General features: G+C 36.1%; 1 long non-coding RNA gene across 5 annotated transcripts; it reads left to right on the top strand.

Moving 5' to 3' along the window:
* The first annotated feature begins 575 nt into the window (after positions 1-575).
* Positions 576-26366, top strand: LOC120081434 (uncharacterized). Of its 5 annotated transcripts, none has more exons than XR_016527382.1 (5): positions 576-734; positions 2454-7531; positions 15359-15446; positions 23039-23177; positions 24100-26366. It is a non-coding gene; the product is annotated as an uncharacterized LOC120081434 (long non-coding RNA). The 5 variants fall into 5 exon arrangements; XR_016527384.1 differs by lacking the exon at positions 15359-15446 and having other exon boundaries at positions 22856-23177; positions 24100-24276; positions 25616-26366; XR_016527383.1 differs by lacking the exon at positions 15359-15446 and adding an exon at positions 22856-22870.

Raw genomic sequence — 26366 nt, forward strand, 5'->3', positions numbered from 1 at the left:
TATTTAAACAATAAATTGACACACAGGTTTTTGTTTTTATTTAGAGTAAATGACTTAGCTTTAGACATAAAATTTTAAGTTTGTGTGTTCGAACCATCTTAATCTTAAAAATGAAATAGGACGTTGAATTTTCAATTTTGCATCTAATATGTTTAACTACACTATATATAGGGCATGAGAATTTTATATCACCTAAGTTTATCTTATTTTCTAAACAATTTATTGTGATCTTGGATTGAAAACTAACTTAAAAATTAGACTGTCTGTGATAAATATCACATGTGTTATTTTCATTATTTTGTCGGTGTGTTATTTTCATTATTTTGTCGGTGATCTCTACCACAAAATACAAATTCATTGTAGCTCACGAGACCAAGTAACTTATCTTAGCTAAATTTTACTTGTATTTTTTAAATAAAATGCTAAAAAATTCCATTTAAAAGTGTGTTTTGAAAATTTAGGAGCGTTTTTTTACACAAAATAGGAAGTTTATGTTTTTTTTTTAATTATTATTATTATATTTTAAATTTAGCTTTTGTAATAAACCAGAGTATTTCGTATATTTTATTTTTAGCAACGAAAAAAAAAATGAAGAAGAAGAAACCAATTTCCCACAATATCTCAAGGGCCCTATAAATACATCCTCTTTCCCTTCCCGCCGATTCATTTTTTCCTTTCCCGTCTCTCCCAGCCCTAATCGTCACTAGCGGAGTTTTGAGAGGCTACGTTTCCAGGTATTTTCGAAGCTTTCTTCCGTTAATTTCGTGTTATTTTTCTGAGCTCATATCAATTTTAGCAGCCGTGTTGTTGTTATAATCATGGGCAGTTAGTCTCTCGTCTGCTTTTTCATTTGAACTTACTAATCTTGTCGAGTTTTTATCTTCAATTTTCGTTTTCCTTTTATTAATTTTCTACTGAAGATGACTTTTCTTGAATTGTTTTTCTTATTACTGATATGAAATAGCTGTTGAAATCTTTGGTATTTGCCTGCTGCAGCGATAGGTTGATGAGGGTTGATTGAATTATGTCGAACAAATATGTTCTATCTTGATCGCTTTCATTTGCAGTGCCTCTCATGCTCTATACAATTTACTTGTTCTGGTTTAGGATTTCACACGATTTAACTTTTGCTTTTATCATGTTGAGATTGCTTCTCACAGTCGCTACCCCCTTCCCCCTTCCTCTCCTTTTCCTTGAAAACATTTTATTCCACTCAGCAGAGCTGCAGTTGCAATGTCTTTCTTTGAATCCTATCCTGTACTTCTTGACATTGGTGCTCTGAAAGTTGACTGGCCAATAGTTATCGTATTAATTGTTCTGTTTAGATTTATTCAACCTTTTTATTTTGTTGTGTGATTGTCAGTTCATCAGTAGGGCAGAGATAGAATATTATTCCCATGACATTTAGAATGCTTGGGAGATGTGAAGAAGTTTACCATCTTTTTCTTCCCCCTTTGCTCGTTTAGTTTCTTAGATTTCAATCTTGCTAATGATGGTTGAGTTGCTTTGAACGATGCCAAGCCATTGGCTTGCAAGGTTTATATTGGATGCTTGCTTCACTTAGAATAGGAAATAATTGACGGTGGATGGTAGGTACTTAAGTTGAATAGACCCATCAATTTTTCTGCGATGAAAGATCTTGTTCTCGAAGACTGCTGTGAAATGGGATCAATATGTAAGACTTGACTTAGAAAGGCCAATGTTATTAATTATGGAAGAAGTATACCTTATGGCACCTTTAAGGATAAAATTGTGATTTGTTAAGATCAGTAGAAGTTGAATTGTTCTTGCATTAGAAGATTCAATTTTGTTGGGCTTAGGTTTGAGAATCATAAGTGAACAGACGCATATATGATATATGCTTGAAGATTATTGGGAACTTTGAAATACATGTTTACATATATTGCTTATATACATACATATGCATGGTTCTATTTCCAAAATTGTTTTCGATGGGTTTTCATTATATCTATACCAAATAGTGGAGACTGGAAAGTGGGATCATATGTCATACTTATTTTGGCTCAATGGAAAGTTAGGGAATTCTTGCACTTAGTATCGAAAGGAGACTTGTAAGAAATACACGTTTATGTAGGTTAACAATGGAGTTATGAGGTTCTTCCATAAATTAGTGAATGTGGTAAAACGTAGGAAAACAAATATTAAAATCATAAGATGTATGACAAGTTTTGAAATGGTTCAGTTCCAAGGTGTTGCACTTGCAATAATGCTTCCTCATATTTTTATAATGTGTTTTCTATGAGATATGATTGTGTCGCTGTTTTACTAACACGTGTTGAGATGTTACCGAATCTTTTATACTTTGTCAATGATTTATAGAATGATTTTAATATTTTTCTTTGATGTTTTAGAAGGAGAAAGCTTATGTTCATAATAATTACCACCCATTGGGATTTAGCTCATGCTTTCATTGTTTTATGTTTTTCCCTTAGGTAGCGATCAAGTTCTCGGTGCCCGTTGAGCAGTCAAACACCACTACTGTTGTTAGACATTTGTTGTATTGTTTGTGCATATATTTGAGAGTATTCAAGGATAGTTAAAACTTGTGAGTTTCATGTCATGGGAGGTTTATTAAAAATAATCTTTATTATTGATCTGGAAATCTTTTTAAACAGTGCAGTGATTTAAACTAAGTTGAGTTCTTAAACTATGTTAATGGATGTAAACTATTTTTGAAAATTGGTTTGGAAGTTTGGATTTGATCTTGGGTTGGGTATAGAATATGTTAAGAGTTGAGATGTTCGATGTCACAGAGAGAAGTGATATTTAACATCTTCACGCGTTGTTCTAGGTTAGAGGAGAAATCTGGAACGGGGTGTGACATGTTTAGACAACCGTCCATTTAGCTTAGGCACAACGCTATCAAATACATCCATCATGCTCATATGCAAGAGGGGCTTCCGTTCGTGAACATGTTCTGAATATGATGGCTCACTTTTAAAGTGACGGAAATGAATGGGTCTATCATTGATGAAGCTAGTCAAGTTAGGTTCATCCTGAAAACTTTACCTGAAAGTTTCCTCCAGTTCCGTATCAATGCTGTTATGAACAGGATTGATTACAACCTAATCAGATTGCTCAATGATTTGCATAGTTATCAATCATTGATGAAAGTTGAGGAACAAAAAAACATGGGTGAGGCAAATGTTGCTTCATCCTCTAAGAAGTACTACAGAGGTTCGACCTCTAGAATTAAGTCTGCATCTTCTTCTTTCGACACCAAAAAGTGGAAGAAGAAGAAAAGAGACCAAGGGAACGCCAAGGTTGCAAAGGGAACTTGCTTCCATTGCAATCAAGAGGGACATTGGAAGAGGAATTGTCCCAAATATTTGGCAAAAAAGAAGGCTAACAAGGTAAATATGGTTTTACTCATGTTGAAAATCTGGTTGGTGGAGAAGGAGATTCAATATGGATAATAGATTCAAACATTATTAATCATGTTTGTTCTTCATTTTGGGGAATTAATTTCTAGTGGCAGTTGGAGACAGGTGAGATGACCATGTGTGTTGGAACTTAATACGTCGTCTCGATTAAGGCAGTGGGAGAACTACTTTTTTTACATAAATTATTTCTTTTGTTAGAAAATATGTAAAATGCTTATTAGAACAAAACCATTCAAATTTGAATGTAAATAAAGTGTCTATTTAAAATAATGGTATACAAATTTGTTATGCATATCTCGAATATAACTTTTATGTGCTAAGGTCGTTAGCAACATCTCTTAAATACTGAATTGTAATTTCTCTTAAGGAGAATGTTTAATTTTGATACATAAGATTACGTCACATAAATCTCAATAGGATTGAGATGTTGGTTAAGAATGGATTAATAATACTTAGAAGAAAGCTTTTTACTACTACGTGAGTCATGCCTTAAAATAACTAAAAAAAATTATTGTAAAAGGTCACAGGACCAATAAAAAACCTTTGGAATTGGTTTCAAGTATTTCTGTCGATAAATGTTACGTTTTTAGAAGAAAACCACATTATGGAGCACAAACAATGCAACAAAATATTGAATGAACTTTCCAATGAAATTACTAAACTTTTAATAAGAGTTGTTGAAGAGTCAAGTACGTCAACAAGATTGTTGATGTTGGTTCATCTAGTAGGTCACATTCACCTCAATTGTTGAGGGAGCCTCGACATAGTGGGACGGTTTTGAACTCGCCTATTTGTTATATGGGTTTAACAAAAACCCTAACCGTCATATTTGACGACGATGTTTATGATCCATCGTTTTATGAGAAAGTAATGGAGGATTTAGATGAATGGATCAAAGTTATGGATCTCGAAATAGAGTCTATTTACTTCAATTTAGTGTGAGATCTTGTAGATCAACATGATGGGGTGAAACCAATAGGTTGTAAATGGAAAGAGTTATACCCAGATTGAGGGAGTTGATTATGAAGAGACTTTCTCGTTTGTTGTCATGTTCAAGTCTACCCGGATACTCCTGTTTATTGTCACATAATATGACTATGAGATTTGGAAAATGGATGTCATGACTGACTTTTTGAATGACAACCTTGAAAATGCCATCTATATGCAGCAACCAGAGGGATTCATGACCCAAGGTCAAGACCAAAAAGTTTACAAGTTTTAATCGGTCCATTTATGGATTGAAACAAGCTTCTCGATCTTGGAATATAAGGTTTGATATTATAATCAAATCTTATGGCTTTGGTCAAAATATTGATGAGTCAGTAGCTTTCTTACTATTGTACGTAGACAATATCCTACTCATTGGGAATGATGTAGGTTTACTGACTGACAAAAAACACCAGCGGCACAATTCCAAATGAAAGATTTGGAAGATATGCAGTTTATTCTAGGCATCAGATCTTTAGGGATTGAAAGAACAAATCACTGACGTTGTCTCAAGCATCATATATTGACAAGATGCTTATCAAGTATTCGATGCAAAACTCCAAGAAAGGTTTGCTCCCTTTTAGGCATGAAGTTACTTTTTCTAAAGAACATTGTTCTAAGACACTTAAAGAAGTTGAGGAGATGAGACGGATCCCTTATGCATCGGCTGTTGTAGCCTAATGTATGTAATGTTATGTACTAAACCTAACATCTGCTATGCAGTTGTTAGGGTTGATGCCTTCAATCTCGTAGGGTCCTGTAGTTTGTAAACACTTGTATGAATAAACATTTTGTGATTTATAATTTGAGATATTTTACACACTTCAGTCTATGCAATGTGAGATATTTTAGTTGCATTAACCACAAACCAATAAACTAAGATCCCTGATTATCGTTGTAACTTAAGCATGTATGTGGAGACACACAAGTGGATCATGCTTTAAGTGTTAACCTTAATGATCTATAGTATATGAATAAAGGAGGGATACCTTATCCTAATGACACTACGAGTGTGGCCCGCTTTATAGGTGTTACAAATGTTGTAAAGTACTACAAATGATCCGATCCTGATCATTCGTGTATTAGACATGCGAGCGGAGATACTCTATACAAAGGAGCTTGTATAAGACCGGACCATGAAATATTTAGTCTCGTTATATAACGTCATTCATAATTGAGACTTTCATTTCACTAGGATGACCATGGGTAACATGACCTTAATTCTGAGTGAGTTGTGAACTCCTGCCTATGAAGGCAGTCCTTTGATTTGTATGGTGAGAATGGCCAGATCGTCGATTCAACAAGCCTACCATTTTGGGGATTCATCTTATTGAGAAGCTAGGAACTCAACTACACAAGATGGAATTCACTTCTTCCCCGAAGTAGGGTTAAGTAGATAAATTACTCCCTTAAGGGCTAATTCCAAGGCTTGAACAATGTGGCGCCACACCTTCTCTTGGCCCGAAAAGGATTTAGTCATAGTAAGACTATGATCTATTATTCATTAGAGGAATCAATGGTACTTAAGGAGTTAGTTGTAACTATAGGGGCAAAACGGTAAATTGGTCCAACTGTAGTTACGAGCAATTTGTGAAGGGACATCGTATTGTCGACTGGTTATATCCAATGGATACAGAAATATATCTATAGTGCGAAGAGTGCAGTTGTCGGTCACGGATGGTGGATATCGTGATTAAAGAGTTTAGTCAGTTATTCATGTACTGTTGGAGCTTCAATCTACAAGTCATAAGGTCCCCTTGGTAGCTCAATAGATTCAAGTTGAGAATCAGTTTTTTGGTTAGTTTGAAATGTTCAAATTAACAAAAGGGAATTTGATTATATATGATATAACTAAATTAATTCAATTATATATGATATAATTGTTTTAATGTATTTGATACATTATTATTTTATTTGAGGAATGCCCCCTATGGAAAGTCCGGGTTTCAAGCCCTAAACGGCCTTCAGGTCCACCCGCCTACTCAAGAAATCCGAGACCTGTTGCAAGGGGGGTGAGGCCGGAGCCTTTGATAAGCAAGAAGCCAATGTTGTAATTCTTGAGGATGATTCTTTGAAGCAATTAAAGGTTAGGTTACTACTTGCCTGCCTCTACGGAAGAGGTTGACTTTGTACCGCCCAGAGGTCATATAGATCGGAACATCCCCGGCAAGCGCCGGTGAAGAACGCAAGCAAAGCTGGAGCTCGGGCATTGTTATATTCCATCAAGAGACCTATGCCTCTGAATCGATAGGATGACCATTCTAAGCAGTCGTAGGCGAAGGAGACGAGGACTCAAAAAGGACCCGAAATGTAACAAGTCCGTGAGATTGGATTGAAGGAATGACAAAATTGGCGATCGCTAGCTTTTGACTCCGCGATCGCCCTCTGAACGATCAGAATAAGGTAAAGCTTGAAGATAAGTTTTGTACTCTATTAATTTCTCAGTCCCTCTAGTCGGGTGGGCGCCGGCCGGTCTTTCGACCAGATCCCCCTAAAAACCGTACGTTAATATAAATATGATTTATATTAAATGTCATAAAAGAGAAACAGAATTATGATTTATATGTTGCATATGATGCAATATTAAAATTATAGATCATAAATATAGTATGATAAATTATTTATTATATTTATTTATTAATTATTAATTATGAGATAATTAATTTTCTTTTTCTCTAATAACTACCTTAGTGGGTGGTTTTTAGACCGTTTATGGCAATTGTGGGATAAAGATGAAAAATAGTTTTTCATCATTGATTCCACGCGCAACATGTAATCAGATGATTTATCGAGTAAAAGAAGTTTTACTACACGATAGCCTTAGAGAGTCTAAATGATCGAGGGTCAAGTCTATGCGATAGACTATCTTCTACACGATACTTCTGTTCATTACTCGGATCGTTTTTCCTCTTCCATTCCTCCATCCATCTATCCAAAATCATACAGAGCCCACAACTTTTGGATTCTCACACCGAGAATACTAAGGTAATCTTATGGTGGTGTCGAGTTATGTTCGAGGATGGAGGATCGAGTTTTACTCGCTAGTGATCGAGGATTTTCCAGTTGCTCGTTGCGTTCGTGCTTATTTGCTGAGTTGCTGAACGATTGAGGGAAATATGTGAAGAAAGGGTTCTTCAAAGGTATTGTCACTCGATCCCTTGTATTTATTTAAGAAGCATGTTGTAATATAGTCTATAATGCATAATCGTTTCTGTTTGATTGTAAATATTTATGTTCTTTCACAATGGAGTTTGGAACGATCCGCTTTTGTTCACTGGTCCTCTAGTTTTAGAGTTCCTTCAATTGGTATCAGAGCCAAGTTGTTCTGATTTTTCAAATTCCATTGTTGTATTGAATTTCATTTACAGTCTTTGATGAATTGTGCAATGCATTTAAGTGTTAGATGTGTTTGTGGAGTTGTTGATGGATGTTTTCGGGATGATTGCCTCTGTTTAAAGCTTTCTTTACTTTTTCATAAGTTAATTTGTAAGGGCCCCAACGTTTTTTGGCATAATTAACTTGCTATCGAGTCTTTATTCAAGTTTTTGTTTATTTGAGTCGTTCATGATGAAGCTTCAGACACAAGGAGTTGTTGTTCACTTCGAGGAAGAAGGTGAATCGTTGGTCGCATCGTGTGACCCAAGCTAAACAATCGTTTAGATTTGGCTATGCGATCATGTAGAAAAGTTCTACTCAATCATGTAGTATTTGCTAAACGATCGCATAGCTAATGTTATGCGATCGAGTAAAGAGTTTACTCGATCGTGTTGCGTTGGCTAGTCGATCGCGTAGACGCTCGGGGTAGACGATCGTTGAGTATGTGATACTCGATGCATGGCACGCGATAAATGATCATGTAGGCTAGCATGCTCATCGCATAGTCACTAGCTACTTGATCACTTGGTATACGATACTCGACGCTTGCTTCTCGATCGTTTAGACAATCATGCTCATCGAATAGTCGTTGTCTGCACAATTGCATAGCATGCGTTAATCGATGTGTGCTGCACGATCACCTGGCCTTCATGCTCATTGCATAATCCTAAGGCACGCGATCCATGCTACACGATCATTTATACTCGATAGGCATTACTCAACGATCTGAAGGAGATGCTACACGATCAAGTGACGAAGCTTTGCCCGGGTGGTTTAAGACCCAGTTTGTCTATTTGAACCGGTTGACTCAATATTTTTTGTAATAGTTAGTTTTTCTTTCCGGTTTTAAGGCCTATTATCCCGGTCCATCAATTTTTATTTAATATACATGTGATGTATGTTTAATTATATGTCATAATGTATGTCATATAGTTTTAAAACCCACCATAGGTTATGCATTTTATTCATGCATCATCTTTATATTATAAGTGTTATAATATAGTAGTTTGCACGATTAAATTACATTAAAGTACGCTCATGTATCATATAATATAAGATTTATAATATATACATGCATTAAGTATATCCATGCATCATCTTTATATTATAAGTGTTATAGTATAAGGGTGTATGTTAACATGCATGCTTAGTTCATTACTTGTAAATATAAAAGTTATATTTAGTAACGAATGGACATTGCATGAAGCATGACACTTAGGTTTATTTATAAAAGTTATAAATACCTTGTGAATGTCTAGCTTAGCAATGTGGTTAATTTTAGTTGTTTCATTTTTTATAAGTGTTATAATTAATGAAATTAGAATTAAAATCAATAAAAAAAGACATGCATGCAAACTTAGGCTTTAATCATGTTTTAAAAGAGTTTTAAAATTTGATTGAGATATACCTAAGATCACGGTTCTAATAAGATTAGATACCTAAGGTTAATCTTTTAATTCGGTTTAATAGGATTAAATTGACTAATAAAAGATTGAATATGTACCAAATCTATCTATAAGAGACCTTTTGGCTAAGGTTGGTTTTGGCTAGGTTGGGGTACTTAAGTTGATGGAAACGTCGCACTCCTACCTGGAAATCTACCTAGAAAGGTGAATTAGATAGAGTTATTGCATGCATGCAAATTTGATGAAAGTCTGCTAAAGTGTGTAATAAGACTTGAATCAAACATGTTTAATTATCAAAAGCAAGTGTTGTTTTTTAGCAAATTAAACATCCACCTAGATAAAATCAGTAGCTGGATTTTCTAAGTTAATGAATCCCTAGGCAGAACATTCAGTGGGATGTACATAGGGTATATGATACTTCACTTTACCTCTACACGTTTCTCCCTAAAAAGTTCACACTATGAGATCTAACCTCGGCCTCGAGGCACCCCGAGAGTGTCCCCTTATAGGATCGCATTTGGGTAGGTCAATACCAAGGTGAATGGAGAGAATGTTCATAGTAAGTGGGAGCGGGATGTGTGACAACATATCCCTCGGTCTCTCTTATTAGGTTGGATAACGTTTTCGTGCATCGCCTTAAGGCACCCTGGGAATGTCCCCCTAAAGGATGGTTGTATTTGCACAACTTTTTATCTGATCTCCAGAAATGGATAGGGTTGCTTTAGTCTCTTGTCCTAATCTATTTTTCCTTACGGTGAGCGCATTAGAGCAAGACTCTAGGGCCTAAAATGAGGGGTTACACTTACACGGAATTGTTAAGAATGTTAACAAATTCTGGCACGAACAATGGTGACTGTTAGATTCAGTAACAAGAAGTTGTTTCTGTCTAATGGTTGAGATTGTCTCATTCCAGTGAAGGGGCACTTGTTCACCCCAACGGTGACTTTTGTCCTGCCTCACTGGGGCATCATTACAAAATAGATGTCACTTAGGATACAAATAGAACTATTTTGCTAAAACTTATTTGGTGTTAAAAGCGGTAATGCAAGTAGACTCATTAAGTTTGTTCTTTTTTCAGCAACTTTCTTATTATGGCTACCGCTATTCTTGTACTTTTAGCCGCTGATAAACTGACTGGCAAGAACTACGCTAGTTAGAAAAATACAATAAACACAATACTAATCATCGATGACCTGAGGTTCGTCCTTATGAAGGATTGTCCTCCTATTCCACCTCCCAAAGCCGCTTGAAATGTTCAAGAGGCATACGAGAAGTGGAAACGAGCGAACGAGAAGGCCCGAGCGTACATCTTGGCCAGCCTTAACGACGTTTTGGCCAAGAAGCATGAGCCCATGATCACTGCACGTGAGATCATGAAGTCCCTGAGGGGAATATTCGGACAACCATCCGCGCAGCTCAGTGATGACGGGAAATTGGAAGTCAATTTTACTCGACAACCAACTTCCCTTGGACGCGGTATGTGATGCATGTTCCTAAGATATGCGTTGATATTCATGCGTCGATGGTCATGCATTGGAATGAAAATTGCGTTAACAAATGTATGCGATGACCATGCGTCCTGCCACAAGTTTTCTTGCGTTGGAACCAGGTATAATTCCAACGCAAGTTTCTCGGGTAATCCGAGGTCGAACACAGGGACTTATAGCTATATGTTTGCGGTGATGTGCATGCGGTAGTTTGAATAAAAGAATGGAGGGGATGTTGCTAAGTTAATCCTACTCCTACTTCTATCTAACAGACAACGCATTGAGAATATGCATGAAAAGTAGAGATGCGACAAACCTTGACATGAAATAAATGTGTGGGAAAATAGATAAAATGCGAAGATGATTTCATTGCAACTCTTAAGAGTGACCGCAAGGGCAACCCTAGTCAACGCAAACTAATGCGATCATGCAACACTCATACAATAGTAAACCACCTCTCGGTGTGAATGCTACGGCTTCTAATGCTAAAACACATGTGATGTATGTGCAGAGGTGTCTATAGGGCCTACACATAAGCCTCTAATTCTTGTCTATGCGATGATACACAAACAACGCGACCACATATCATCATTCCTATTCCTAGGGTGCATGTGATGCAGTGTTGACAAATAAAGCTTATCTCTAAGTCCCTATCTCTTGCTTATGCCGATCTAATCTCGCTCTCTCAAGTCATTAGGTTCTTTCTTTAGACTCGCTCTCGAGTAGCTCTAAAGGGGTGTTGGACACAACATAAGACAAGACAAACGCATGAACTTGGTTGACGCAAGATTATTTCTATCCCTAGTGAACAATGCATACCTTTCCTAATGCGTCTAACCACTTACCCTCCCGGGCAGTTGATTGTTGCTGACTTCACTCATAGACAAGCAATGCATTAGCCTATAGACAGGCGTTGCAGTAACTTCACACTAAGCAAATAAGGTTACTCACACACTCGCGCAACGCACACCTTTCGGTGGGTTGCTACATGCTTCATATTCCTAATCCACATGACTAAGTATGCAATACCCAAGTAATCCTACTAAGTGCTGCAATGAAAGTAAAGATGCTAAGCAAAGAAGAGGGAGATGGAGAAGGAACAAAGAAATGCATTGAAAACATATTGTATTAATTCCTTAATTCCAAAATGTCATACAATACAATGTAGGAAAAAGAAATGACCGGCTGGAAGCAAAGCTTTGCTTCCAGCGGATGTGCATCAAGGCTGCCGGTGGTGCCATGGATGGACGGAGAAGCTGACTCTCTTGAGATCTAGCTCTGATTGAAGACTCCGGTCGTCACTCGGAATGGATGAAGGAGGTGAAGAACTCTCAGTCATCTTCTCACACGTTTTGTCTGGATCGCGAGAAAAATCCTCGATTGAGGGATAATCTCCGGATGATTAAATTTCAGCTCTTCGGCCTCTATTTAAAGAGCTTTGATCGCCGACAACATTAATTGGACTGCTCTGAGCTTGGGTCGCCGGCAGCATTCGCTTAATACCGCAACTCTACACGATGACCGCATTCGCTTGACAAGCGTAACTCCCATGCGATGGACGCATACGGCTGATTACCACAACATCCATAGATTGATCGATGCGTTTGCCTTTGCGATGGAGTGTTTATCCGCATGCGGTCGTCTATGCGTTGGTCTGGTTTCAACGTTTGCGTTCATTTCCTGCATTAGCTACAAAAATAGAGCATTGAACGCATAATTAACGCAAAGTAACGGGTTAGCTGAGATTCATCATGCTGATCGACGAAAACTCTTTTTCTCGTGAATTCCTTTCATGATCGACGCATATTCTGCCTAACAACCTTTATAATTCTAAGTAAAAGGCCTAAGATGACATGCATTTCTGCATGTCATCACACCTCGGCAACGGCACCAAAAACTTGATGACGGGAAATTGGAAGTCAATTTTACTCGACAACCAACTTCCTTTGGACGTGGTATGCGATGCATGTTCCTAAGATATGCATTGATAGTCATGCGTCGATGGTCATGCGTTGGAATGAAAAATGCGTTAACGAATGTATGCGATGACCATGCATCCTGCCACAAGTTTTCTTGTGTTCACACCAAGTATAACATGGACGCAAGTTTCTCGGATAATCCGAGGTCGAACACAGGGACTTGTAGCTATATGTTTGCGGTGATGTGCATGCGGCGGTTTAAATAAAAGAATGGAGGGGATGTTGCTAAGTTAATCCTACTCCTACTTCTATCTAACAGATAATGCAATGAGAATATGCATGAAAGGTAGAGATGCGACAAACCTTGACATGAAATAAATGTATGAGAAAATAGATAAAATGCGGAGATGTTTTCATTGCAACTTAAGAGTGATCGCAAGGGCAACCCTAGTCAACACAAACTAATGCGATCATGCAACACTCATACAATAGTAAACCACCTCTCGGTGCGAATGCTACGGCTTCTAATGCTAGAACACATGTGATGTATGTGCAGAGGTGTCTATAAGGCCTACACATAAGCCTCTAATTCTTGTCTATGCGATGATACACAAACAAGGCGATCACATATCATCATTCCTATTCCTAGGGTGCATGCGATGCAGTGTTGACAAACAGAGCTTATCTCTAAGTCCCTATCTTTTGTTTATGCTGATCTAATCTCGCTCTCTCGAGTCTAGATTCTAACCTAGCTCTCTCGAGTCATTAGGTTCTTTCTTTAAACTCTCTCTCAAGTAGCTCTAAAGTTGTGTTGGGCACAACATAAGACAAGACAAACGCATGAACTTGGTTGACGCAAGATTGTTACTATCCCTAGTGAACAACGCATACCTTGCTTAATGCGTCCAACCACTTACCCTCATGGGCAGTTGATTGTTGCTGACTTCATTCATAGACAAGCAATGCGTTAGCCTATAGACAGGCGTTGCAGCAGCTTCACACTAAGAAAATAAGGTTACTCACACACTTGCGCAACGCACACCTCTCGGTGGGTTGCTACATGCTTCATATTCCTAATCCACATGACTAAGTATGCAATACCCAAGTAATTCCACTAAGTGCTGCAATGAAAGTAAAGATGCTAAGCAAAGAAGATGGAGATGGAGTCCAAGGAACAGAGAAATGCATTGAAAACAGATTGTATTAATTCCTTAATTCCAAAATGTCATACAATACAATTTAGGGAAAAGAAAGGAAAAAGAAATGATCGGCTGGAAGCAAAGCTTTGCTTCCAGTGGATGTGCGTCAAGGCTGCCGGTGGTGCCATGGATGGGCGGAGGAGCTGACTCTCTCGATCTAGCTCCGGTCGAAGGCTTCGATCGTCACTCGGAATGGTTGAAGGAGGTGAAGAACTCTCAACCATCTTCTCACGCATTTTGTCTGGATCGCGAGAAAAATCCTCGGTTGAGGGATAATCTTCGAATGATTGAATTTCAACTCTTCGGCCTCTATTTATAGAGCTTGGGTCGCCGACAACATTAATTGGACTGCTCTGAGTCTGACATTCGGCGCGTTCGTCCTTTCTAAACCTCTGCCACTAACGGCGTGGTAGCTGAAATGTCAACATCATCTTTGAATTTTCTCGAGGTAGATGCGTTGATACGTTCATTCCACCTACCTTGTGTTGATCCTATTAGTTGCGTTGTCGTGTAGCCGCAATCATTCAATGACCGCATTCGCTTAATATCGCAACTCTACACGATGACCACATTCGCTTGACGAGCGTAACTCCCATGCGATGGATGCATACGGCTGATTACCACAACATCCATGCATTGATCGATGCGTTTGCCTTTGCGATGGAGTGTTTCTCCGCATGCGATCGTCTATGCGGTGGTCCGGTTTCCACGTTTGCGTTCATTTCCTGCATTAGCTACAAAAATAGAACATTGAATGCATAATTAACGCAAAGTAACGGGTTAGCTGAGATTCATCATGCTGATCGACGCAAACTCTTTTTCTCATGAATTTCTTTCATGATCGACGCATATTTTGCCTAACAACCTTCATAATTCTAAGTAAAAGGCCTAAGATGACATGCATTTCTGCATGTCATCACTCAGGCACAACACTCTTAAGTTTATCTTCAACTTCAAAATGAAGGAGGGAACATCTATTTATCAACTTGTTCTGAACATGATGGTCTACTTCAACATGGCGGAGATGAATGGGTCGAGCATTGATAAGGCCAGCTGAGTTAGCATAATTCTTGAGTTGTTACCAAAAATCTTCCTTTATTTTATAAACAACGTTGTTCTGAACAAGCTTGACTATAACCTTACAACTCTACTGAATGAGTTGCATACATTTTAATCCTTACTAAAAAGTAAGGAGAAGAATGTTAGTGAGGCAAATGTTGCTTCATCTTCCAAAAAGTTTTGCCGAGGTTCGACCTCAGGAATTAAGTCTGCACCTTCTTCTTCTGGCACCAGCAAGTGGAGAAGAAGAAGGATAGTAAGGGGATGGGGAAAGCGCCTGCTAACCCACAACCTGCCGCTCCGCGAGGTAGGCAACTAACGTCGGTTCACAAGGGAAAATATTTCCACTGCAACTAAGACAGGCACTGGAAGCGGAATTGCCCAAGATATTTGGCTGAGAAGAAGAAGGCCATACAAGATAAATACGATTTACTGGTTTTAGAGACTTGTTTAGTGGAGAATGATGATTCTGGCTAGATTATTGACTCTGAGGCCACTAACCATGTTTGTTCTTCATTTCAGGGAATTAGTTCCTGGCGGTAGCTTGAGGTTGGTGAGAAGACAATGCGAGTTGGAATTGGGCACGTCATCTCAACTATGGCAATGAGAGGTCTCCGGTTGACTTTACAAAATAGGTTTATCATTCTGAATGATGTGTATGTAGTTCCCGGGTTAAAGAGGAACTTAATTTCTGTAAAGTTGTTGCTTGAATGTAAATACACCTTGAATTTTTCAGTAAATAAAGTGTTTATTTCAAAAGATGGTATTGATATATGTTCAGCTCAAATGGGAAAAAATTTGTATGTGCTAAGGCCGTTAGCAACAATTCCCTCCATAACATAGAGATGTTTAAAATTGTAGTAACTTAAAACAAACTACTTAAAGTTTCTCCTAAAGAAAATGTCTAACTTTGGCACCTACGTTTAAGATACATCAATCTCAATAGAACTGAGAGGTTAGTGAAGAATGGACTTCTAAATAAGTTAGAAGAAAATTCTTTACCTGTGTGCAAGTCATGCCTTGAAGGCAAAATGACTAAAAGACCTTTTACTGGAAAAGGTTATAGGGCCAAAGAGCCTCTAGAGTTAGTGCATTCAGACCTTTGTGGTCCGATGAATATGCGAGCTAGGGGAGGCTATGAATACTTCATCATTTTTACTGATGATTATTTGAGGTATGGGTACGTTTATTTAATGCAACATAAGTCTGAGTCCTTTGAAAAGTTCAAAGAGTTCAAGGCTGAAGTTGAAAATGCATTAAGTAAAACAATTTAAACACTTTGATCTGATCGAGATGGAGAGTTTTTGGATTCTGAGTTCCAGAACTATTTGATAGAATATGAAATAGTTTCTCAACTCTCAGCACCTGGTACACCTCAGCAGAATAGTGTATCGGAAAGAAGAAATCGAATCTTGTTGGACATGGTTCGATCGATGATGAGTTGTGCTTCCTTACCGAACTCATTTTGGGGTTTTGCAGTAGAGATTGTAGCTTACATCATGAATTGTGTTCCCTCCAAGAGTGTTGCCAGAACACATTTGGAGTTATGGAACGGGCATAAAGCTAGTTTACGTCACTTTCGCATTTGGGGTTATCCAGTACATATGCTTAAGGTTAATCCTAAGAAATTGGAACCACGTTCGAGGCTATGCCTATTGTAGGCAACCCCAAAGCGACACGATGGGGTCACTTTTATGATCCTAAGGAAAACAAAGTGTTTGTATCAACAAACGCTACTTTTCTTAAGGAGGATCATATAAGGGAGCAATCTTAGAAGCAAAATCGTGTTGAGTGAGCTTTCCAAAGAAACTACTGAAACTTCAACAAAAGTTATTGAATAGCCTACTACCATAATAAGAGTTGTTGATATGAGTTCATCTAGTAGGTCAAATCCACCTCAAAGTGGGAGGGTTGCGAACTCACCTATTCGTTATATGGGTTTAACTAAAATCCTGACTATGGTAGCTGATGGCGAGGTTGAGGATCCGTTATTTTACAAGAAGGAAATGGAGGATGTTGACAAAGATGAATGGGTCAAAGCCATAGATCTCGAGATGGAGTCTATGTACTTCAACTCAGGTTGGGATCTTGTAAATCAACCTGATGGGGTTAAACCTATATATTGTAAATGGATCTACAAGAAGAAACAGGGTGCTGAAGGGAAGGTGTAAACCTTCAAGGTTAGACTTGTGGCAAAAAGTTATACCCAGGTAGAGGGAGTTGACTATGAGGAGACTTTCTCGTCTGTTGCCATGTTAAAGTCTATCCGCATCCTCCTATCTATTGCCTCATATTATGACTATGAGATATGGCAAATGGATGTCAATACTACTTTTCTGAATGGAAATCTTGAGGAAACCATTGATATGGTGCAACCCGAGGAACTCATAGCCCAAGGTCAAGAGCAAAAGGTTTACAAGCTGAATCAGTCCATTTATGGATTGAAACAGGCATCTCGATCTTGGAACATAAGGTTTGATACTGTGATCAAATCTTATGGCTTTGACCAAAACGTTGATGAGCCTTGTGTCTACAAGAAAATCATCAACAATTCAGTAGTTTTCCTACTATTATATGTAAACGATATCCTACTCATTGGGAATGATGTAGGCTTACTAACTTCAGTTAAGAACTAGCTAGTGACCCAATTCCAAATGTTATTGAGCATGTTGAGGTGGCACTTGCTATAGATTTTAGAACAGGGCATATTAGATCTTGATTTTAATGATGCTGATACTTTTCCTGATGATATTACTTTGTATGCTAAGTGGTTAGGTAGTATTCAAGTATGTAGAACAATGTATAAACCTACCTCTTGTCTCTACACTTGTTGTGGATGAAATTGAGAACCCTATTGTAAAGTTAAGACGATTGACTGCTCATCTTAAGTATGCAATTTTGGGTGACACTATTACAGAAATTAGATTATGTGACGTTTTTTCAATATCAAGTAAAGGGTATACCTAACGCTTATAAAAGCGTCGAGTATTCGACTGTCAAGTATAATGTGATAACTTGACTTTGAAAAAACGTCAAGACGAATGTTTCTTGATACAATTTTCGTGTCAAGAAAGATAATACATTTGACATTAGTGATATGTCAAGTTTATTAATTATTGACATTGATTATGTATCATATTTGATAACTCTTGACATTTTTTATTTGTCAAGTATATGTCTTTTTATTTTAAATTAAATGCCCCAATTGATATTCTCATTTTCTTCCTTGTATTCCAACAATACAATTACATCAACTAAATAAACATTATACTTTTAAGATCTATCAACTCAATATATTCACTAAAAATTCCATATGTTCAACTATGACCTTTCATATGAACACTCCTCACAAATTACAACAATATTTCTCTTTCACATGTACATGCACAAAATAAAATTTCAACTATTGATTTTGTATACAAAACTCAATTTCAACAAATACAAAAGTGACAAATTGTTTAATAAGTAACCTCTCAACAAAGTACATTATTTAATCTATACATTGAGCTTTGAAGTCTAAAGATCGAGAACTAAAGGTCAGGCAAGTCATGTTTAAGCAAGTCAACCTGTAAAATAAAATAAATGGCGATAACATTAAATTTCAAAATATAAAAATAAGTGTTAAGATATAACAATGACAACAAGTCACGCACAAGGAAAAATGTACATGACTGGCTTACTTTATGCAATGGAAAAATATCATACTCGAAACTTAAATAATATCTGCAACTTAAAGTTAAGAACTTACTGGAATTTCATTCATTCTCTTTTAACCATATCCAGCCTTAGGAGGAACAATTACCTTTCGTTGCAAAACAAAGGAAGATGAGAGAGATTTGAGAAAATATAATAAAGAGGAAGAAGATTATTAACAAATCAAGCAAATGCTAAAACTTAAAATAGAAGAATGCATATACCTTTTCCCCAACTTTCAAGCGAAAGCGACTTGATACAGTTATAATCCCTCTATAAAGATTGAACTCCATTTATTTATTGTACTCTCAAAACAATTGCAAGATTTCCTAGACAATAAGAATATAGTTGTAGAGATTAAACTTAGTCCAATGATCTGAACTAAATGTTTGGACAATTTTAAAACACATTAATCTAGTTTGAAAATATATTCAAAGTCCTTAAGGATATGAAGAGCTTAAACAAACTTATCAACCTAAGCAAGTAAGCTCATCAAAACTAATAGAAAGGACTAATAATAATAGAACCCAAATTCATTTGGTAAAATGCCTAAACATAAAAAAAAAAAAAAAAAAAAAAAAAAAAAAAAAAAAAAGCTATAAACAAATAGACACATACAAACTTAATGGAAACTATAAACAATGTTATCAACCTAAACAAGTAAGTCTATCAAAATTAAGAAAAAAGATTAATAGAACTAAATTCACTTGGAAAAAGCATAGACATAAAAAAATTTTATAAAAATTAAACAAAAACAACTCAACTTAATTTTAAAAAATGAAGTCAACATGGTACTGAAACTCATGAACGAAGATGAATTATTCAATAAACACCTTAAACAACTCAATGTAAACAACTTATCAAAACTAAAAAAAATTAAAAAAAGAAAAAAAAAGAAAAGATAACTCAATAGAAAACTATTTATCTATCCAAACAAATAAGTCTATCAAACTAAAAAGAAAAACTTACAATAACCATTTTCATTTGGAAAAATATATAAGCATAAACCCAAAAAACTTATAAATACATACAACTTAATGAAAACCATAAACAAATTATCAACAAATTCACTTGGAAAATACTACCATAACTATATGATAATCAGAGTACTTTAACACGTACTTTAATCTAACACTTTAGAAAAAACTAGAATTTAAAGAAGAATGTCTAAAAAAATATTACCTTTTAAGGAGAACCCATCATTCTGGTTTGAATTCCATGTATTGTACTCCTAAAACAATTGCAAGATTTCCTAGACAACAAGAAATAGTTGTAAATATTAAACTTAGGCCAATAATCTTAATCAAACAACAATAATGTTTAGGAGAGATATTCTTACCTTAACAACAACCTTAATAATTAATTTGAACACTGAACTAGTCTTGCAAATTCCTTTTCTAAATTCATGGCTATCATGTTGCCATAGTGAAACAATAATCTCAACAATTAAACGTCACTCATGAACTAAGCTATAATTACTATAATTTCAAGATAACCATTACACATATACTATATGAAGTTAACATAAATAAATAAATCAAATCAACCTCCATATTTTTTTACATTCAAATTCATTAGTAAGGCCCGAGTGGACACCCACTGCACAAGTCTCAACACATTTTCAACAACAAAACCTACAGAAATCAAGCAAAATTCCTCAAAACTTATCACAAATCAAGGGTAAACAATAGAATCTAATTACCTCAAATTAAGGTGCAAACAGTCGGACATCTCAAGGCAAATCTCTCATCATAAATCACCGTACGTGACAACTTTCTCTAACCTTTTCATTTGGTCTTGAAAGATGAAATCAAGTCTTTGTAATATCTGAAAATCCTTTTGTTTTCTTGTAAAATTTCCCATAATCTAGAGTAAAAGTGGTTTCCTTCAACACAGTGAATAAAATAAAATTTTCAGTACTGTTTTTTCCAAAATTTCTTGCATTCTCCTTATAAAATAATCACAATAGGTACAAATAAAATAGAAATTCTTTAACATGTTCCCCTAATTATTTCTTGAGAACCAAACAACAATATAATCCCCTAATTTCAAAATCAACCACTAGTACCACAATCCTTCCTTTAGTGTTCATAAATTTTTAAAAAAAAAAAAAAAAAAAAGGAGAACAATGATTATAAATTTCTCTAACAATATATTGATTTCAACTCAACGAATATCATCATAATCTCAAAAGAAACTCAAGACTGATGAAAAATCGACAATCGGAAGAAAATAGAGACGAAATAGAAGAAGATATAAAAGGAAAATCTCGAAAGAAACTCAAAACTGCTAGAAAATAGAAAATCTCGAAAGAAACTCAAAACTTCTAGAAAATCTTACCGAAACGTTGAAAAGAAGAAACCACACCATCTATTTGAGTTCGTCGGTGTTGTTCTGTTTTCGCAGAAGTTCGTCCGTTCGAGTTTGTCGACATTGTTTTGTTCGTGGGCTACTAAGATGTTCCCTGGTGGTGAGGTTGAGTGAAGAGGAAGGGAAAGAGTGAGGGAAGGTAGAGAGGGGCTCGAATGTTCAGGTGGCGCAGGCGAGGGCTGGCGGCGGCGACGTTCTGTGTGAAGGCTGACGGCTAGGGTTGGTTAAACGTGAAGAAGAAAGAGAGGGAAGTGTTTCGCGTGGAGGGATTCAATCTAAGGCACTTAACCCTTTTACTTGTTTAAAATAATAAGTAAATTATTTTTCATATGTTACTTGACATGAAAAACGTGTCAGTAAGAGCTTCTTCTACTTGACACGAAAAACGTGTCAAGTAATGGTTCGCGTGAAAATATCTGAAACAGTCTATCCGCTTTTTTAACCCTTTTACTTGACATTTTCTTTTCTAAAAGGTCATTACTTGACCTTTTTTTTCCCCAAAGAAACGTCAAGTAATTAAAAACTACAAGTGTCAAGTAATGTAGATTTTGTAGTAGTGTGAATCTTTTCATCCCCTGTTATTGTATCTATTGATTTGAGTTCAAGTAAGGAAGACAGGTTATTGAGAGTCTTGAGATAACATAAGTCCGTTATATGGTGGTCTATTGGGAATCTTAAAGGCATTAGTCCATTTGTTTGTATGCACAGAATTTTGATAGATACCTTTACTCCTTCAGTGGAATACCAAATGGGGCTTAACCTTGCTATGAAAGAAGTAGTTAAGAAAGAGGTTCTCAAATTTTTGAATGTAGGAATTATATGTGCTATATCTGACAGTTCTTGGGTGAGCATTGTATGTGTAGTACCAAAGAAAAGGGGGATGACTATAATTAAGAATGAGAAAGATGAACTCATATCCATTAGAACTATCTTGGCATGTGTGTATTAATTACAGAAAGTTAAACAAAGCCACTAGAAAATATCATTTCCCTTTTCCTTTTATTGATCAAATGCTTGATAGGCTTGTAGGCTATTCTCATTATTGTTTTCTTGATGGCGATTCAGGGTACAATCATATTGCTATTGCTCTAGAGGATTAGGAAAAAACTACGTTTACTTGTCCATATGGGATATTTGCTTTCAGAAGGATGCCTTTTAGGTTATGCAATGCCCCTGTTACTTTTTAAAAATGCATGATGGATATTTTTCACGGGCTTATTGAAGAAATCATAGAGGTTTTCATGGATGATTTTTCTGTTTTTGGTTCCTCTTTTGATGTTTGTCTTGTTAACTTTATTCTTGTGTTGCAAATATGCCAAGAATCTAATCTTGTTCTGAATTAGGGGAAATATTATTTCATTGGTAAAGGATGGCATAGTATTGAGCATAAAGTGTCTCAAAAGGGATTGGAGGTGTACAGAACAAAAATTTCTTCTATCGAACAATTACTATCTTCTACCAGTGTGAAGGGTGTTAGAAGTTTCTTAAGACATGTAGAGTTTTACAGGATATTTATTAAAGATTTTTCTAAGATTTCTAAACTCTTGAGAAATTTGTTAGAAAAAATGTTAGATTTGTGTTGGATGATGCATGCCTACTAAATTTTAATTATCTGAAAGAAAGATTGATTTTTGCTCCTGGTATTATTGTACCTGGTTGGAGTTAGTCTTTTGAGATTATATGTGATGCTTGTGACTATGCATTAGGTGTTGTCTTAGATCAACATAGAGATAACATGTTTAGGGCAATTTATTATGCTAGTAAGACCTTGGATAATGCTTAACATAATTACACTATCACAGAAAAGGAATTGCTAGTTGTAGCTTTTGATAAATTTTAGATCATATCTATTTGGCTCTAAGGTAATTGTTCATACTTACCACGTAGCTTTAAAAATACTTGTTTGCTGATAAGGATGTGAAACCTAGATTGATAAGATGAGTCTTCTTATTACAGGAATTTGATTTCAAGGTGAAAGATAAGAAAGAATATGAAAATGTTGTTGCAGACCACCTGTCTGGACTTGAGAATAAAGAGAAGAAAACAAATTTTCCCATTGTTGAGGAGTTTCCTAATGAGAGCTTGTATAAGGTGCAAGACAATTTACCATGTATGCTGACATAATTAATTTTCTTGCAGGAAACCATCTACCACCCAATTAAAACTCCTAATAAAAGAAAAGGTTCTTGCACAATGTTAAATCTTACCTATGAGAAGATCCACTTCGATTCAAAGTGTGTGCAGACAACATTATCATAAGTATGTTCCCCAAGAAAAGGTAATAAGTATTCTTGACGCTTATCTTTTCTTCACCTTATGGAGGTCACTTTGGATCAATTAGAACAACATCAAAGGTATTGTAGTCAGGTTTTTAATGACCCTCTTTTTTTAGAGACTATTATACTTAAGTCGGATCTTGTGATAGGTGCCAATGTACTGGTAATATTTTCAGGCAACATAAGCTCCTCATAACTCCTATCATAGAGGTTGAGCTTTTTTATGTCTAGGATATTGGCTTTATGGGGCACTTTCCCCCTTCCTCTAATGGTCATTTGTATATCCTAGTTGCAGTTGATTATGTGTCTAAATGGGTAGAGGCTGTAGCTACTAGGACAAATGATGCTTACATTGTCTAAAAATTTTTGTATAAAAATATATTTACACGTTTTTGCACTCCACAAGCTATCATTAATGATGAGGGATCTCACTTTTGCAATAAATTTTTTGAGTTCAGATTATAAATACAATGTTAAACATAAGATTGCCACAACATACCATCCTCAAACTATTAGTCTTGCTGAGATATCTAACACAAAAATCAAGCAAATTCTTAAAAGGATAGTCAAGTCTAACAAGAAGGATTGGACCCTTAAGCTCAATGATGCATCGTGGATTTGTGGCACAGCTTTCAAAACTCCAATTGGTACTTCTCCCTACACATTGGTGTTTGGAAAGGCCTATCACTTACCTGTAAAACTTAAGCATAGAGCTTATTGGGCCATAAAGAAGTTGAATATGGATTCAGAAGCAAAGACTTTTGGAACTCAATGAGTTGGAAGAGTTCCATGCTCAAGCTTATGAGAATGTCAAGATCTACAAAGAACACACTACTACATGGCATGATAAATATATCCTTCCAAGGATGTCCCTACCTGGACAACGAGTATTGCTTTTTAACTCACGTTTGATGTTGTTTACAGGTAAGCTCAGAACACGATGGTCAAGACCTTTTGTCATCACAAAGGTCTCCCCATATGGAGCAGTGGAGCTATAAGAGGATGATGGATCCACATTCAAATTCAATGGTCAGAGGTTCAAGCACTATTGTGATGATGAAGAAAGAAAGATAAAGAACCTAGTCTTCAAATAATGACTAGGTGATTCAGTCTAGCTAAAGACGTTAAACTAAACGTTTCTTGGGAGGCAACTCAAGTTTTATTGCTTTCTTTTTTTCAGTATTTAATTATAGTTAGTTGGTTTTTTTTAAAAAAATAATGAAGTCACTCATTTTCTCTCATAATTTTTTAGGATCTATGCCCAACACAAAAAGTACTCTTTCCACTTGCCTGTTTGTTGGAGTCCTACATGCTCTCAGACTTGTATCTCTGTGTTTTATTCTTTTTATGCATTGAGGACAATGTATATTTCTAAGTTTAGGGTGGGAGGTGCCATTCATACTTTTATGTGTTTTCTTATCATGTTATGCATGATAATTAGAATTTATCGATGATATGCATGTTAATTTGTTGATTTGAAAATTTGGAGAAAATTTTTCGATTGAAGAGCTGAGCAGATGATGAGAGTTCCTTACTGTTTGCTTTTGATGTTGATTATCAATGATGAAACTTGAATATGCATGTTGGATAACTTATGGTGGAATAGGATAGCATAATCTTCAGTTATGACCTACTTATGTCCCTCTTTGAGTCTCCCATATCATAAGCACATGGTCACTTTAATTTAGAAACTTTAACTGAAAGAAGAATTGAGTTGAGTATATTTGGTTGTCACCTTGAAATGTCCCACCGGATAGAGAGTTGATATGCATGATTGTTTGTAATATTAGACTAAAGAGAAATAAAAGAACATGTATGCCTTTGGGATAAGTTTACTCACAAAATATTATGAGTATTAAAAGAAAAATTTGTGAAAAAAATTATTCTTGTAAAGTCGTAATGTGTGGATAAAAAGAGCTACCTTTGTTGTGCAGTTAGGACACCTGAGAATTGACTAGGTATGAGTCCTTATGGTGAATGTGTGAAAGCTAGTGCTCCTAGGTAAAAGAATGCAAGTTTAAGGTCCTTTGTGATTGAGAATCAAGGCACTTTAGTGGACATATTACCCTCTTGAAATGTATAGATGCTTGATGATTGGTGCATGAGCTGAAGTAGAGGGAAAATTAGAGAAGCTCTTTTAAACCTAATTCCAGTTCTTGTGTTTTGAATTGAATGTGGCTTGTACATACACACATGGAAGGTAATTAAGATTTGACCTTGAATGATTATAATAATAGGACATGCTTGAATGTTTCTACTTAAGTTTCTAATTATTCTTTGAAGCATGAATCACTAGTACACTTGTTGTTTTGTTCTATCTTTGCTCGAGATTTACAAATTTCTAAGTTTAGGGTGGTGAAAAGCACTCCAAACGTGCTTTGATTACTTCTTATTTAGGGATATTTTTATTAGATTTAATGTGTTTGCAAGTGATTTTCAGGGAATTAGCAAAAACAAAAAAGGGTATTGGAAGCCAAAAGAACCAAATCGAGCCAACTTTGCAAGAAAAAGTGAAGAAAAAAATCAAATACCCAAAACAGGGTAGCGTCGTGGTGCTAGACCGACATTGCCCTCGATGCAAATACCCGAGAGTATCAAATTTGGGCATGTTGAAGAGTGTCGTGATGCTATATAGGAGCGTTGCTATGCCTTATTGAGGTGTAGCATTGCGCTTCGGCAAGGAGAAGCGCCCAGGGGGCCTTCAAGTGGACAACGCCACGGCACAAAGCTTCGTTTTCTGAAAAATTCAACAATTTTGAAAATTTTCTTCTATAAATTCCAGGGTATTTTAGCAGCCTCAAACACGAAATTCCAGAGCTCTAAAGTGTGTTTTTGTTGCAAAAGATAGTAGAAAGTATAAGGGATATTTTTTGGGCGCCGTTCAAGTTTCCAAGGTGAAGATCAAGGCATTCTTGGATGATTCAAGAAGATGGAGGTTCGATAGTAGTTTTTCTTCAATTCCCTTTTTTCCTTTACTGCTTATGCTTGAAATTATATATGCAAATATATGGCTGAGAGCTACGAGTGACTAAACTTTTTAGTATTATGGTGTCGATGATGTTAATTATGAATTTAGGTTAAGTTTTAGTGCCTTCATGGATGATTGTTAATCTCCATGCTTTTCATTGATATTGTGTTTAATTCTTATTGATTGACCTTCATTAAATATTAGGGTGAATGTTTAACTGGCT

The sequence above is a fragment of the Benincasa hispida genome, chromosome 1 (assembly GCF_027475165.1).
Source record: "Benincasa hispida cultivar pf3 chromosome 1, pf3_genome.v1.1, whole genome shotgun sequence".
Taxonomy (NCBI): domain Eukaryota; kingdom Viridiplantae; phylum Streptophyta; class Magnoliopsida; order Cucurbitales; family Cucurbitaceae; genus Benincasa; species Benincasa hispida.